Here is a 14892-nt window from a genome sequence, read left to right as displayed (position 1 = left end):
TAATGACAGAGATGTTGAAGGTCCTAGAGGAGACAGAGATACTGGGTTAGATACAGCTAACTGACAGAATAATGACAGAGATGTTGAAGGTCCTAGAGGAGACAGAGATACTGGGTTAGATACAGCTAACTGACAGAATAATGACAGAGATGTTGAAGGTCCTGGAGGAGACAGAGATACTGGGTTAGATACAGCTAACTGACAGAATAATGACAGAGATGTTGAAGGTCCTAGAGGAGACAGAGATACTGGGTTAGATACAGCTAACTGACAGAATAATGACAGAGATGTTGAAGGTCCTAGAGGAGACAGAGATACTGGGTTAGATACAGCTAACTGACAGAATAATGACAGAGATGTTGAAGGTCCTGGAGGAGACAGAGATACTGGGTTGGATACAGCTAACTGACAGAATAATGACAGAGATGTTGAAGGTCGTGGAGGAGACAGAGATACTGGGTTAGATACAGCTAACTGACAGAATAATGACAGAGATGTTGAAGGTCCTGGAGGAGACAGAGATACTGGGTTAGATACAGCTAACTGACATAATAATGACAGAGATGTTGAAGGTCCTGGAGGAGACAGAGATACTGGGTTAGATACAGCTAACTGACAGAATAATGACAGAGATGTTGAAGGTCCTGGAGGAGACAGAGATACTGGGTTAGATACAGCTAACTGACAGAATAATGACAGAGATGTTGAAGGTCCTGGAGGAGACAGAGATACTGGGTTAGATACAGCTAACTGACAGAATAATGACAGAGATGTTGAAGGTCCTGGAGGAGACAGAGATACTGGGTTAGATACAGCTAACTGACAGAATAATGACAGAGATGTTGAAGGTCCTAGAGGAGACAGAGATACTGGGTTAGATACAGCTAACTGACAGAATAATGACAGAGATGTTGAAGGTCCTGGAGGAGACAGAGATACTGGGTTGGATACAGCTAACTGACAGAATAATGACAGAGATGTTGAAGGTCGTGGAGGAGACAGAGATACTGGGTTAGATACAGCTAACTGACAGAATAATGACAGAGATGTTGAAGGTCCTGGAGGAGACAGAGATACTGGGTTAGATACAGCTAACTGACATAATAATGACAGAGATGTTGAAGGTCCTGGAGGAGACAGAGATACTGGGTTAGATACAGCTAACTGACAGAATAATGACAGAGATGTTGAAGGTCCTGGAGGAGACAGAGATACTGGGTTAGATACAGCTAACTGACAGAATAATGACAGAGATGTTGAAGGTCCTGGAGGAGACAGAGATACTGGGTTAGATACAGCTAACTGACAGAATAATGACAGAGATGTTGAAGGTCCTAGAGGAGACAGAGATACTGGGTTAGATACAGCTAACTGACAGAATAATGACAGAGATGTTGAAGGTCCTGGAGGAGACAGAGATACTGGGTTAGATACAGCTAACTGACAGAATAATGACAGAGATGTTGAAGGTCCTGGAGGAGACAGAGATACTGGGTTAGATACAGCTAACTGACAGAATAATGACAGAGATGTTGAAGGTCCTGGAGGAGACAGAGATACTGGGTTAGATACAGCTAACTGACAGAATAATGACAGAGATGTTGAAGGTCCTGGAGGAGACAGAGATACTGGGTTAGATACAGCTAACTGACAGAATAATGACAGAGATGTTGAAGGTCCTGGAGGAGACAGAGATACTGGGTTAGATACAGCTAACTGACAGAGTAATGACAGAGATGTTGAAGGTCCTAGTGGAGACAGAGATACTGGGTTAGATACAGCTAACTGACAGAATAATGACAGAGATGTTGAAGGTCCTGGAGGAGACAGAGATACTGGGTTAGATACAGCTAACTTACAGAATAATGACAGAGATGTTGAAGGTCCTAGAGGAGACAGAGATACTGGGTTAGATACAGCTAACTGACAGAATAATGACAGAGATGTTGAAGGTCCTGGAGGAGACAGAGATACTGGGTTAGATACAGCTAACTGACAGAATAATGACAGAGATGTTGAAGGTCCTGGAGGAGACAGAGATACTGGGTTAGATACAGCTAACTGACATAATAATGACAGAGATGTTGAAGGTCCTAGAGGAGACAGAGATACTGGGTTAGATACAGCTAACTGACAGAGTAATGACAGAGATGTTGAAGGTCCTGGAGGAGACAGAGATACTGGGTTAGATACAGCTAACTGACAGAATAATGACAGAGATGTTGAAGGTCCTAGAGGAGACAGAGATACTGGGTTAGATACAGCTAACTGACAGAATAATGACAGAGATGTTGAAGGTCCTAGAGGAGACAGAGATACTGGGTTAGATACAGCTAACTGACAGAATAATGACAGAGATGTTGAAGGTCCTAGAGGAGACAGAGATACAGCTAACTGACAGAATAATGACAGAGATGTTGAAGGTCCTGGAGGAGACAGAGATACAGCTAACTGACAGAATAATGACAGAGATGTTGAAGGTCCTGGAGGAGACAGAGATACTGGGTTAGATACAGCTAACTGACAGAATAATGACAGAGATGTTGAAGGTCCTGGAGGAGACAGAGATACTGGGTTAGATACAGCTAACTGACAGAATAATGACAGAGATGTTGAAGGTCCTAGAGGAGACAGAGATACTGGGTTAGATACAGCTAACTGACAGAATAATGACAGAGATGTTGAAGGTCCTGGAGGAGACAGAGATACTGGGTTAGATACAGCTAACTGACAGAATAATGACAGAGATGTTGAAGGTCCTGGAGGAGACAGAGATACTGGGTTAGATACAGCTAACTGACAGAATAATGACAGAGATGTTGAAGGTCCTGGAGGAGACAGAGATACAGCTAACTGACAGAATAATGACAGAGATGTTGAAGGTCCTAGAGGAGACAGAGATACTGGGTTAGATACAGCTAACTGACAGAATAATGACAGAGATGTTGAAGGTCCTGGAGGAGACAGAGATACTGGGTTAGATACAGCTAACTGACAGAATAATGACAGAGATGTTGAAGGTCCTGGAGGAGACAGAGATACTGGGTTAGATACAGCTAACTGACAGAATAATGACAGAGATGTTGAAGGTCCTGGAGGAGACAGAGATACTGGGTTAGATACAGCTAACTGACAGAATAATGACAGAGATGTTGAAGGTCCTGGAGGAGACAGAGATACTGGGTTAGATACAGCTAACTGACAGAATAATGACAGAGATGTTGAAGGTCCTGGAGGAGACAGAGATACAGCTAACTGGCAGAATAATGACAGAGATGTTGAAGGTCCTGGAGGAGACAGAGATACTGGGTTAGATACAGCTAACTGACAGAATAATGACAGAGATGTTGAAGGTCCTAGAGGAGACAGAGATACTGGGTTAGATACAGCTAACTGACAGAATAATGACAGAGATGTTGAAGGTCCTGGAGGAGACAGAGATACTGGGTTAGATACAGCTAACTGACAGAATAATGACAGAGATGTTGAAGGTCCTGGAGGAGACAGAGATACTGGGTTAGATACGGCTAACTGACAGAATAATGACAGAGATGTTGACGGTCCTAGAGGAGAGAGATACTGGGATAGATACAGCTAACTGACAGAATAATGACAGAGATGTTGAAGGTCCTGGAGGAGACAGAGATACTGGGTTAGATACAGCTAACTGACAGAATAATGACAGAGATGTTGAAGGTCCTAGAGGAGACAGAGATACTGGGTTAGATACAGCTAACTGACAGAATAATGACAGAGATGTTGAAGGTCCTGGAGGAGACAGAGATACAGCTAACTGACAGAATAATGACAGAGATGTTGAAGGTCCTGGAGGAGACAGAGATACTGGGTTAGATACAGCTAACTGACAGAATAATGACAGAGATGTTGAAGGTCCTGGAGGAGACAGAGATACTGGGTTAGATACAGCTAACTGACAGAATAATGACAGAGATGTTGAAGGTCGTGGAGGAGACAGAGATACTGGGTTAGATACAGCTAACTGACAGAATAATGACAGAGATGTTGAAGGTCCTGGAGGAGACAGAGATACTGGGTTAGATACAGCTAACTGACAGAATAATGACAGAGATGTTGAAGGTCCTGGAGGAGACAGAGATACTGGGTTAGATACAGCTAACTGACAGAATAATGACAGAGATGTTGAAGGTCCTGGAGGAGACAGAGATACTGGGTTAGATACAGCTAAATGACAGAATAATGACAGAGATGTTGAAGGTCCTGGAGGAGACAGAGATACTGGGTTAGATACAGCTAACTGACAGAATAATGACAGAGATGTTGAAGGTCCTGGAGGAGACAGAGATACTGGGTTAGATACAGCTAACTGACAGAATAATGACAGAGATGTTGAAGGTCCTGGAGGAGACAGAGATACTGGGTTAGATACAGCTAACTGACAGAATAATGACAGAGATGTTGAAGGTCCTGGAGGAGACAGAGATACTGGGTTAGATACAGCTAACTGACAGAATAATGACAGAGATGTTGAAGGTCCTGGAGGAGACAGAGATACTGGGTTAGATACAGCTAACTGACAGAATAATGACAGAGATGTTGAAGGTCCTGGAGGAGACAGAGATACTGGGTTAGATACAGCTAACTGACAGAATAATGAAAACACAAGTTAATGAGGGATACAAGGTATATTGAAAGCAGATGCTTCCACACCCATGTGTTCCTGAGTTAATTAAGTAATTAGCAAGGTAAAGTAATATATTTAAAAATATATATATATTATAATAATTTAACCTTTATTTAACTAGGCAGGGAGGGAGAGAGAGATGGAGGGAGGGAGGGAGGGAGGGAGGGAGGGGGGAGGGAGAGAGGGAGAGAGAGAGAGAGAGAGAGAGAGAGAGAGATGGAGGGAGGAACAGACGGAGAGAGGGAGGGTGGGAGGGAGGGACAGACAGAGGGAGAGAGAGATGGAGGGACAGACAGAGGGAGAGAGAGATGGAGGGACAGACAGAGGGAGAGAGAGATGGAGGGACAGACAGAGGGAGAGAGAGATGGAGGGACAGACAGAGGGAGAGAGAGATGGAGGGACAGACGGAGGGAGAGAGGTGGAGGGACAGACGGAGGGAGAGAGGTGGAGGGACAGACAGAGGGAGAGAGAGATGGAGGGACAGACAGAGGGAGAGAGAGATGGAGGGACAGACAGAGGGAGAGAGGTGGAGGGACAGACAGAGGGAGAGAGATGGAGGGACAGACAGAGGGAGAGAGATGGAGGGACAGACAGAGGGAGAGAGAGGTGGAGGGACAGACAGAGGGAGAGAGAGGTGGAGGGACAGACAGAGGGAGAGAGAGATGGAGGGACAGACGGAGGGAGAGAGAGATGGAGGGACAGACAGAGGGAGAGAGAGATGGAGGGACAGACAGAGGGAGAGAGAGATGGAGGGACAGACAGAGGGAGAGAGATGGAGGGACAGACAGAGGGAGAGAGAGATGGAGGGACAGACAGAGGGAGAGAGATGGAGGGACAGACAGAGGGAGAGAGATGGAGGGACAGACAGAGGGAGAGAGATGGAGGGACAGACAGAGGAGAGAGAGATGGAGGGACAGACAGAGGGAGAGAGATGGAGGGGACAGACAGAGGAGAGAGATGGAGGGACAGACAGAGGGAGAGAGATGGAGGGACAGACAGAGGGAGAGAGAGATGGAGGGACAGACAGAGGGAGAGAGAGATGGAGGGACAGACGGAGGGAGAGAGGTGGAGGGACAGACAGAGGGAGAGAGGTGGAGGGACAGACAGAGGGAGAGAGAGATGGAGGGACAGACGGAGGGAGAGAGATGGAGGGACAGACAGAGGGAGAGAGGTGGAGGGACAGACGGAGGGAGAGAGAGATGGAGGGACAGACGGAGGGAGAGAGATGGAGGGACAGACAGAGGGAGAGAGAGATGGAGGGACAGACAGAGGGAGAGAGATGGAGGGACAGACAGAGGGAGAGAGAGATGGAGGGACAGACAGAGGGAGAGAGGTGGAGGGACAGACAGAGGGAGAGAGAGATGGAGGGACAGACGGAGGGAGAGAGGTGGAGGGACAGACAGAGGGAGAGAGGTGGAGGGACAGACAGAGGGAGAGAGAGATGGAGGGACAGACGGAGGGAGAGAGATGGAGGGACAGACAGAGGGAGAGAGAGATGGAGGGACAGACAGAGGGAGAGAGATGGAGGGACAGACAGAGGGAGAGAGAGAGATGGAGGGACAGACAGAGGGAGAGAGAGATGGAGGGACAGACAGAGGGAGAGAGAGATGGAGGGACAGACAGAGGGAGAGAGAGATGGAGGGACAGACAGAGGGAGAGAGAGATGGAGGGACAGACGGAGGGAGAGAGGTGGAGGGACAGACAGAGGGAGAGAGGTGGAGGGACAGACAGAGGGAGAGAGAGATGGAGGGACAGACAGAGGGAGAGAGAGATGGAGGGACAGACGGAGGGAGAGAGATGGAGGGACAGACAGAGGGAGAGAGAGATGGAGGGACAGACGGAGGGAGAGAGAGATGGAGGGACAGACAGAGGGAGAGAGATGGAGGGACAGACAGAGGGAGAGAGATGGAGGGACAGACAGAGGGAGAGAGAGATGGAGGGACAGACAGAGGGAGAGAGAGGTGGAGGGACAGACAGAGGGAGAGAGATGGAGGGAAGGATAAAGTGGAGTACCTCAAAGCCATATATATCCAGCACAGATATTGACAGTGCGTGATGTCGAGGATACACCTGTCCATTAATCCTCTCAGTCAGCCAGTGGAACAACAGAGAGTACAGGATCTTGGCAACAGCATCTCTGGAGCAGGAGACAGACAGACAGACAGACAGACAGACAGACAGACAGACAGACAGACAGACAGACAGACAGACAGACAGACAGACAGACAGACAGACAGACAGACAGACAGACAGATTAACAAGTGGCATGTCAACAGCACGCTGAATAGTGCATGCTGGGAGTTGTAGTGAAGTTAGAGTGTATTATCTGTGGTTCCTACCTGGCGTCTACAGCACGCTGAAGAGTGCATGCTGGGAGTTGTAGTGAAGTTAGGGTGTATTATCTGTGGTTCCTACCTGGCGTCTACAGCACGCTGAAGAGTGCATGCTGGGAGTTGTAGTGAAGTTAGGGTGTATTATCTGTGGTTCCTACCTGGCGTCTACAGCACGCTGAATAGTGCATGCTGGGAGTTGTAGTGAAGTTAGGGTGTATTATCTGTGGTTCCTACCTGGCGTCTACAGCACGGTGAAGAGTGCATGCTGGGAGTTGTAGTGAAGTTAGGGTGTATTATCTGTGGATCCTACCTGGCGTCTACAGCACGGTGAAGAGTGCATGCTGGGAGTTGTAGTGAAGTTAGGGTGTATTATCTGTGGTTCCTACCTGGCGTCTACAGCACGCTGAAGAGTGCATGCTGGGAGTTGTAGTGAAGTTAGAGTGTATTATCTGTGGATCCTACCTGGCGTCTACAGCACGGTGAAGAGTGCATGCTGGGAGTTGTAGTGAAGTTAGGGTGTATTATCTGTGGTTCCTACCTTGCGTCTACAGCACGCTGAAGAGTGCATGCTGGGAGTTGTAGTGAAGTTAGGGTGTATTATCTGTGGTTCCTACCTGGCGTCTACAGCACTCTCTACCGTCAGAGGGGTGTAGATCTTCTCCCTCATGGTCTCCTGGAGAGACACAACACAGAGAGGTCAGTTAGTTACCAACAGAACACACAGCTCGGATTGGTGGAACACACCTCATCACAACCAATCAAAGGAAAGTTAAATGTGCAGTGTCAAATGAACCAATCTATATGTCTTCCTCTCTCTCCTTACAGGGTTTATCATGGTACCAATCTATATGTCTTCCTCTCTCCTTACAGGGTTTATCATGGTACCAATCTATATGTCTTCCTCTCTCTCTCCTTACAGGGTTTATCATGGTACCAATCTATATGTCTTCCTCTCTCTCTCCTCACAGGGTTTATCATGGTACCAATCTATATGTCTTCCTCTCTCCTTACAGGGTTTATCATGGTACCAATCTATATGTCTTCCTCTCTCTCCTTACAGGGTTTATCATGGTACCAATCTATATGTCTTCCTCTCTCTCTCCTTACAGGGTTTATCATGGTACCAATCTATATGTCTTCCTCTCTCTCCTTACAGGGTTTATCATGGTACCAATCTATATGTCTTCCTCTCTCTCTCTCCTTACAGGGTTTATCATGGTACCAATCTATATGTCTTCCTCTCTCTCCTTACAGGGTTTATCATGGTACCAATCTATATGTCTTCCTCTCTCCTTACAGGGTTTATCATGGTACCAATCTATATGTCTTCCTCTCTCTCTCTCCTTACAGGGTTTATCATGGTACCAATCTATATGTCTTCCTCTCTCTCCTTACAGGGTTTATCATGGTACCAATCTATATGTCTTCCTCTCTCTCTCTCCTTACAGGGTTTATCATGGTACCAATCTATATGTCTTCCTCTCTCTCTCCTTACAGGGTTTATCATGGTACCAATCTATATGTCTTCCTCTCTCTCTCCTTACAGGGTTTATCATGGTACCAATCTATATGTCTTCCTCTCTCTCCTTACAGGGTTTATCATGGTACCAATCTATATGTCTTCCTCTCTCTCTCTCCTTACAGGGTTTATCATGGTACCAATCTATATGTCTTCCTCTCTCTCTCCTTACAGGGTTTATCATGGTACCAATCTATATGTCTTCCTCTCTCTCTCCTTACAGGGTTTATCATGGTACCAATCTATATGTCTTCCTCTCTCTCTCCTTACAGGGTTTATCATGGTAACAATCTATATGTCTTCCTCTCTCCTTACAGGGTTTATCATGGTACCAATCTATATGTCTTCCTCTCTCCTTACAGGGTTTATCATGGTACCAATCTATATGTCTTCCTCTCTCTCTCCTAACAGGGTTTATCATGGTACCAATCTATATGTCTTCCTCTCTCCTTACAGGGTTTATCATGGTACCAATCTATGTCTTCCTCTCTCTCTCCTTACAGGGTTTATCATGGTACCAATCTATGTCTTCCTCTCTCTCTCCTTACAGGGTTTATCATGGTACCAATCTATATGTCTTCCTCTCTCTCTCCTTACAGGGTTTATTATGGTACCAATCTATATGTCTTCCTCTCTCTCTCCTTACAGGGTTTATCATGGTACCAATCTATATGTCTTCCTCTCTCTCTCCTCACAGGGTTTATCATGGTACCAATCTATATGTCTTCCTCTCTCTCTCCTTACAGGGTTTATCATGGTACCAATCTATATGTCTTCCTCTCTCCTTACAGGGTTTATTATGGTACCAATCTATATGTCTTCCTCTCTCTCTCCTTACAGGGTTTATCATGGTACCAATCTATATGTCTTCCTCTCTCTCTCCTTACAGGGTTTATCATGGTACCAATCTATATATCTTCCTCTCTCCTTACAGGGTTTATCATGGTACCAATCTATATGTCTTCCTCTCTCCTTACAGTGTGTCCTATATGTTATATATATATATATATATATATAACTGGTCATTGTACCAGACCCTCCATTAGACACAGTGTGTCTATAACAGGTCATTGTACCAGACCCTCCATTAGACACAGTGTGTCTATAACAGGTCATTGTACCAGACCCTCCATTAGACACAGTGTGTCTATAACAGGTCATTGTACCAGACCCTCCATTAGACACAGTGTGTCTATAACAGGTTATTATACCAGACCCTCCATTAGACACAGTGTGTCTATAACAGGTCATTGTACCAGACCCTCCATTAGACACAGTGTGTCTATAACAGGTCATTGTAGAGATGATAGATACTAGAGGAGAGATGATAGAGTACAAGAGTACTAGATACTAGATACTAGATAGAGTACTAGATACTGTATTCAGGGAGTAGAGATGGTAGAGTACTAGATACTGTATTCAGGGAGTAGAGATGATAGAGTACTAGATACTGTATTCAGGGAGTAGAGATGATAGAGTAGAGATGATAGAGTACTAGATACTGTATTCAGGGAGTGGAGATGATAGAGTACTAGATACTGTATTCAGGGAGTAGAGATGATAGAGTACTAGATACTGTATTCAGGGAGTAGAGATGATAGAGTACTAGATACTGTATTCAGGGAGTAGAGATGATAGAGTACTAGATACTGTATTCAGGGAGTAGAGATGATAGAGTACTAGATACTGTATTCAGGGAGTAGAGATGATAGAGTACTACATTTACATTTAAGTCATTTAGCAGACGCTCTTATCCAGAGCGACTTACAAATTGGTGCATTCACCTTATGACATCCAGTGGAACAGCCACTTTACAATATGTATTCAGGGAGTAGAGATGATAGAGTACTAGATACTTGTATTCAGGGAGTAGAGATGATAGAGTACTAGATACTGTATTCAGGGAATGGAGATGATAGAGTACTAGATACTGTATTCAGGGAGTAGAGATGATAGAGTACTAGATACTGTATTCAGGGAGTAGAGATGATAGAGTACTAGATACTGTATTTTAGGGAGTAGAGATGATAGAGTACTAGATACTGTATTCAGGGAGTAGAGATGATAGAGTACTAGATACTGTATTCAGGGAGTAGAGATGGTAGAGTACTAGATACTGTATTCAGGGAGTGGAGAAGCTCAGTAGAAATGCTGTGTCCTGACCGTGACTTTGTGTGTGATGGCCTTCTGGAGTCCCTCAGGGGAGATCTGGAGCAGCTCAGCTACGACTCTGATCTCCTGAGCACTGACCACAGACGCCACCTCCTGGCCATCCGCCTGCAGTACAACACATTAACAGTTATTTATCAAAGGCAACTTCTGCTTCATCCCAACCCCTCTGAATGACACAGGGCAGCCCTCTGCTCCAACCATACAGTGGAATATTGTAGAGGAGAGCTATTCCATATTATAGTGATACCACATTAACAGTGGGGACTATGACATACAGCGCATTTAGAAAGTATTCAGACCCCTTGACTTTTTCCACATTTTGTTATATTACAGCCTTGTTCTAAAATGGATTAAATCGTTTATTTTTCTCATCAATCTACACACAATACCCCGTAATGACCTCACAATACCCCGTAATGACATCACAATGCCCCATAATGACATCACAATACCCCGTAATGACATCACAATACTATCCCTTTAAGGTTCGGGGTTAGACTACCATACCTCATATCTTTAGAGGTAGACGTTCCCCAGACTATCCCTTTAAGGTTCGGGGTTAGACTACCATACCTCATATCTTTAGAAGTAGACGTTCCCCAGACTATCCCTTTAAGGTTTGGGTTAGACTACCATACCTCATATCTTTAGAAGTAGACGTTCCCCAGACTATCCCTTTAAGGTTTGGGGTTAGACTACCATACCTCATATCTTTAGAAGTAGACATTCCCCAGACTATCCCTTTAAGGTTCTGGTTAGACTACCATACCTCATATCTTTAGAAGTAGACGTTCCCCAGACTATCCCTTTAAGGTTCGGGGTTAGACTACCATACCTCATATCTTTAGAAGTAGACATTCCCCAGACTATCCCTTTAAGGTTTGGGGTTAGACTACCATACCTCATATCTTTAGAAGTAGACATTCCCCAGACTATCCCTTTAAGGTTCGGGTTAGACTACCATACCTCATATCTTTAGAAGTAGACATTCCCCAGACTATCCCTTTAAGGTTCAAGTTAGACTACCATACCTCATATCTTTAGAAGTAGACATTCCCCAGACTATCCCTTTAAGGTTTGGGGTTAGACTACCATACCTCATATCTTTAGAAGTAGACATTCCCCAGACTATCCCTTTAAGGTTTGGGTTAGACTACCATACCTCATATCTTTAGAAGTAGACATTCCCAGACTATCCCTTTAAGGTTCTGGTTAGACTACCATACCTCATATCTTTAGAAGTAGACATTCCCCAGACTATCCCTTTAAGGTTCGGGGTTAGACTACCATACCTCATATCTTTAGAAGTAGACATTCCCCAGACTATCCCTTTAAGGTTTGGGGTTAGACTACCATACCTCATATCTTTAGAAGTAGACATTCCCCAGACTATCCCTTTAAGGTTCGGGTTAGACTACCATACCTCATATCTTTAGAAGTAGACATTCCCCAGACTATCCCTTTAAGGTTCGGGGTTAGACTACCATACCTCATATCTTTAGAAGTAGACATTCCCCAGACTATCCCTTTAAGGTTTGGGGTTAGACTACCATACCTCATATCTTTAGAAGTAGACATTCCCAAGACTATCCCTTTAAGGTTTGGGGTTAGACTACCATACCTCATATCTTTAGAAGTAGACATTCCCCAGACTATCCCTTTAAGGTTCGGGGTTAGACTACCATACCTCATATCTTTAGAAGTAGACATTCCCCAGACTATCCCTTTAAGGTTCGGGGTTAGACTACCATACCTCATATCTTTAGAAGTAGACATTCCCCAGACTATCCCTTTAAGGTTTGGGGTTAGACTACCATACCTCATATCTTTAGAAGTAGACGTTCCCCAGACTATCCCTTTAAGGTTCGGGTTAGACTACCATACCTCATATCTTTAGAAGTAGACATTCCCCAGACTATCCCTTTAAGGTTTGGTTAGACTACCATACCTCATATCTTTAGAAGTAGACGTTCCCCAGACTATCCCTTTAAGGTTCGGGTTGACTACCATACCTCATATCTTTAGAAGTAGACATTCCCCAGACTATCCCTTTAAGGTTTGAGGTTAGACTCCCATACCTCATATCTTTAGAAGTAGACATTCCCCAGACTATCCCTTTAAGGTTTGGGTTAGACTACCATACCTCATATCTTTAGAAGTAGACATTCCCCAGACTATCCCTTTAAGGTTTGGGGTTAGACTACCATACCTCATATCTTTAGAAGTAGACATTCCCCAGACTATCCCTTTAAGGTTGGGTTAGACTACCATACCTCATATCTTTAGAAGTAGGCGTTCCCCAGACTATCCCTTTAAGGTTTTGGGGTTAGACTACCATACCTCATATCTTTAGAAGTAGACGTTCCCCAGACTATCCTTTAAGGTTCGGTTAGACTACCATACCTCATATCTTTAGAAGTAGACGTTCCCCAGACTATCCCTTTAAGGTTCGGGGTTAGACTACCATACCTCATATCTTTAGAAGTAGACATTCCCCAGATTATCCCTTTAAGGTTCGGGGTTAGACTACCGTACCTCATATCTTTAGAAGTAGACATTCCCCAGACTATCCCTTTAAGGTTCGGGGTTAGACTACCTTACCTCATATCTTTGGAAGTAGACGTTCCCCAGGTGTAGAATAGAAGACAGGACTCTAAAGATGGACGCCTGGTCGTCAGGGTGAAGTGAAGGATCTCCATAGCAGCCAGCAGACGGAGGAAGTCTCCTGTCACTCTTTCCTGCTATCCCACAATCCCCTCCCTGGACACACACGAACATCGCCATCAGCTGTGTGTGCGTGTGTGTGTGTGGAAGGGAGTCACTCCCTGTCACTCTTTCCTGCTATCCCACAATCCCCTCCCTGGACACACACGAACATCGCCATGTGTGTGTGTGTGTGTGTGTGTGTGTGTCTCTGTGTGTGTGTGTGTGTGTGTGTGTGTGTGTGTGTGTGTGTGTGTGTGTGTGTGTGTGTGTGTGTGTGTGTGTGTGTGTGTGTGTGTGTGTGTGTGTGTGTGTGTGTGTGTCATGCATGCCTACCTGGTTCAGGTAATAGTACGTCTCAGCCTCCTGCAGGTAGAAGGCCTGTCTCTGTGTGTCTCTGTGTGTGTCTGTGTGTGTTCATGCCTACCTGGTTCCAGGTAATGAGTAAATCTCAGCCTCCTGCAGGTAGAAGGCCTGTCTCTGTGTGTCTCTGTGTGTGTCTGTGTGTGTTCATGCCTACCTGGTTCCAGGTAATAGTACGTCTCAGCCTCCTGCAGGTAGAAGGCCTGTCTCTGCTGGGGGGGAAGACCTGACAGCATCTCATAGAAGATATGATAGTTCCTCTCATCTCTGGCCTGTAGAAACATCTCAGTCATTTAGCACCAGAGACACATGTGTCCATGTGACTGAGTGTGTGTGTGTGTGTGTGTGTGTGTGTGTGTGTGTGTGTGTGTGTGTGTGTGTGTGTGTGTGTGTGTGTGTGTGTGTGTGTGTGTGTGTGTGTGTGTGTGTGTGTGTGTGTGTGTGTGTGTGTGTGTGTGTATCTCACCTGGAAGACTATACGGGACTTTTCCATCAGATACTGAGAGGTTATGGCACCGCTGATCACCTAGACACACACACACACACACACACACACACACACACACACACACACACACACACACACACACACACACACACACCACACACACACACACACCCTGGGTTACACACACACACCCACACACACACACACACAAACCACACACACACACAAACACAAACCTAGAGTTAACACACACACACCCCTAGAGTTAACACACACAACACACACCACCCTAGAGTTAACACACACACACCTAGAGTTAACACACACACCCCTACACAGGTTATAAACCCTAGACACACACACACCTAGAGGTTAAGATAGAGGTTATAGACCACACCTAGTTGATTATAACACCCCTAGAGTTAACACACACACACACCCCTAGAGTTAACACACACACACCCCTAGAGTTAACACACATAAGTTAACACACACACAGGATATAAATAGAGGTTATAGAACATAGGATAGTTATAGACCAGAGGATAGAGGTTATAGACAGAGGTTATAGATGGGTTATAGACCAGAGGATAGAGATTATAGATAGAGGTTATAGACCAGAGGATATATAGATAGAGGTTATAGACCAGAGGATAGAGGTTATAGACCAGAGGGATAGAGGTTATAGATA

General features: G+C 45.1%; 1 pseudogene; it reads right to left on the bottom strand.

Annotated features, from left to right (window-relative positions):
• LOC127922269 (unconventional myosin-XV-like) overlaps nucleotides 1-14279 on the bottom strand; it is a 37854-nt pseudogene extending 23575 nt beyond the window's left edge.
• Nucleotides 14280-14892: the final 613 nt, after the last annotated feature.

The sequence above is a fragment of the Oncorhynchus keta genome, unplaced genomic scaffold (assembly GCF_023373465.1).
Source record: "Oncorhynchus keta strain PuntledgeMale-10-30-2019 unplaced genomic scaffold, Oket_V2 Un_contig_25053_pilon_pilon, whole genome shotgun sequence".
NCBI lineage: Eukaryota > Metazoa > Chordata > Actinopteri > Salmoniformes > Salmonidae > Oncorhynchus > Oncorhynchus keta.
This window is presented reverse-complemented; position numbering and strand designations above follow the sequence as displayed.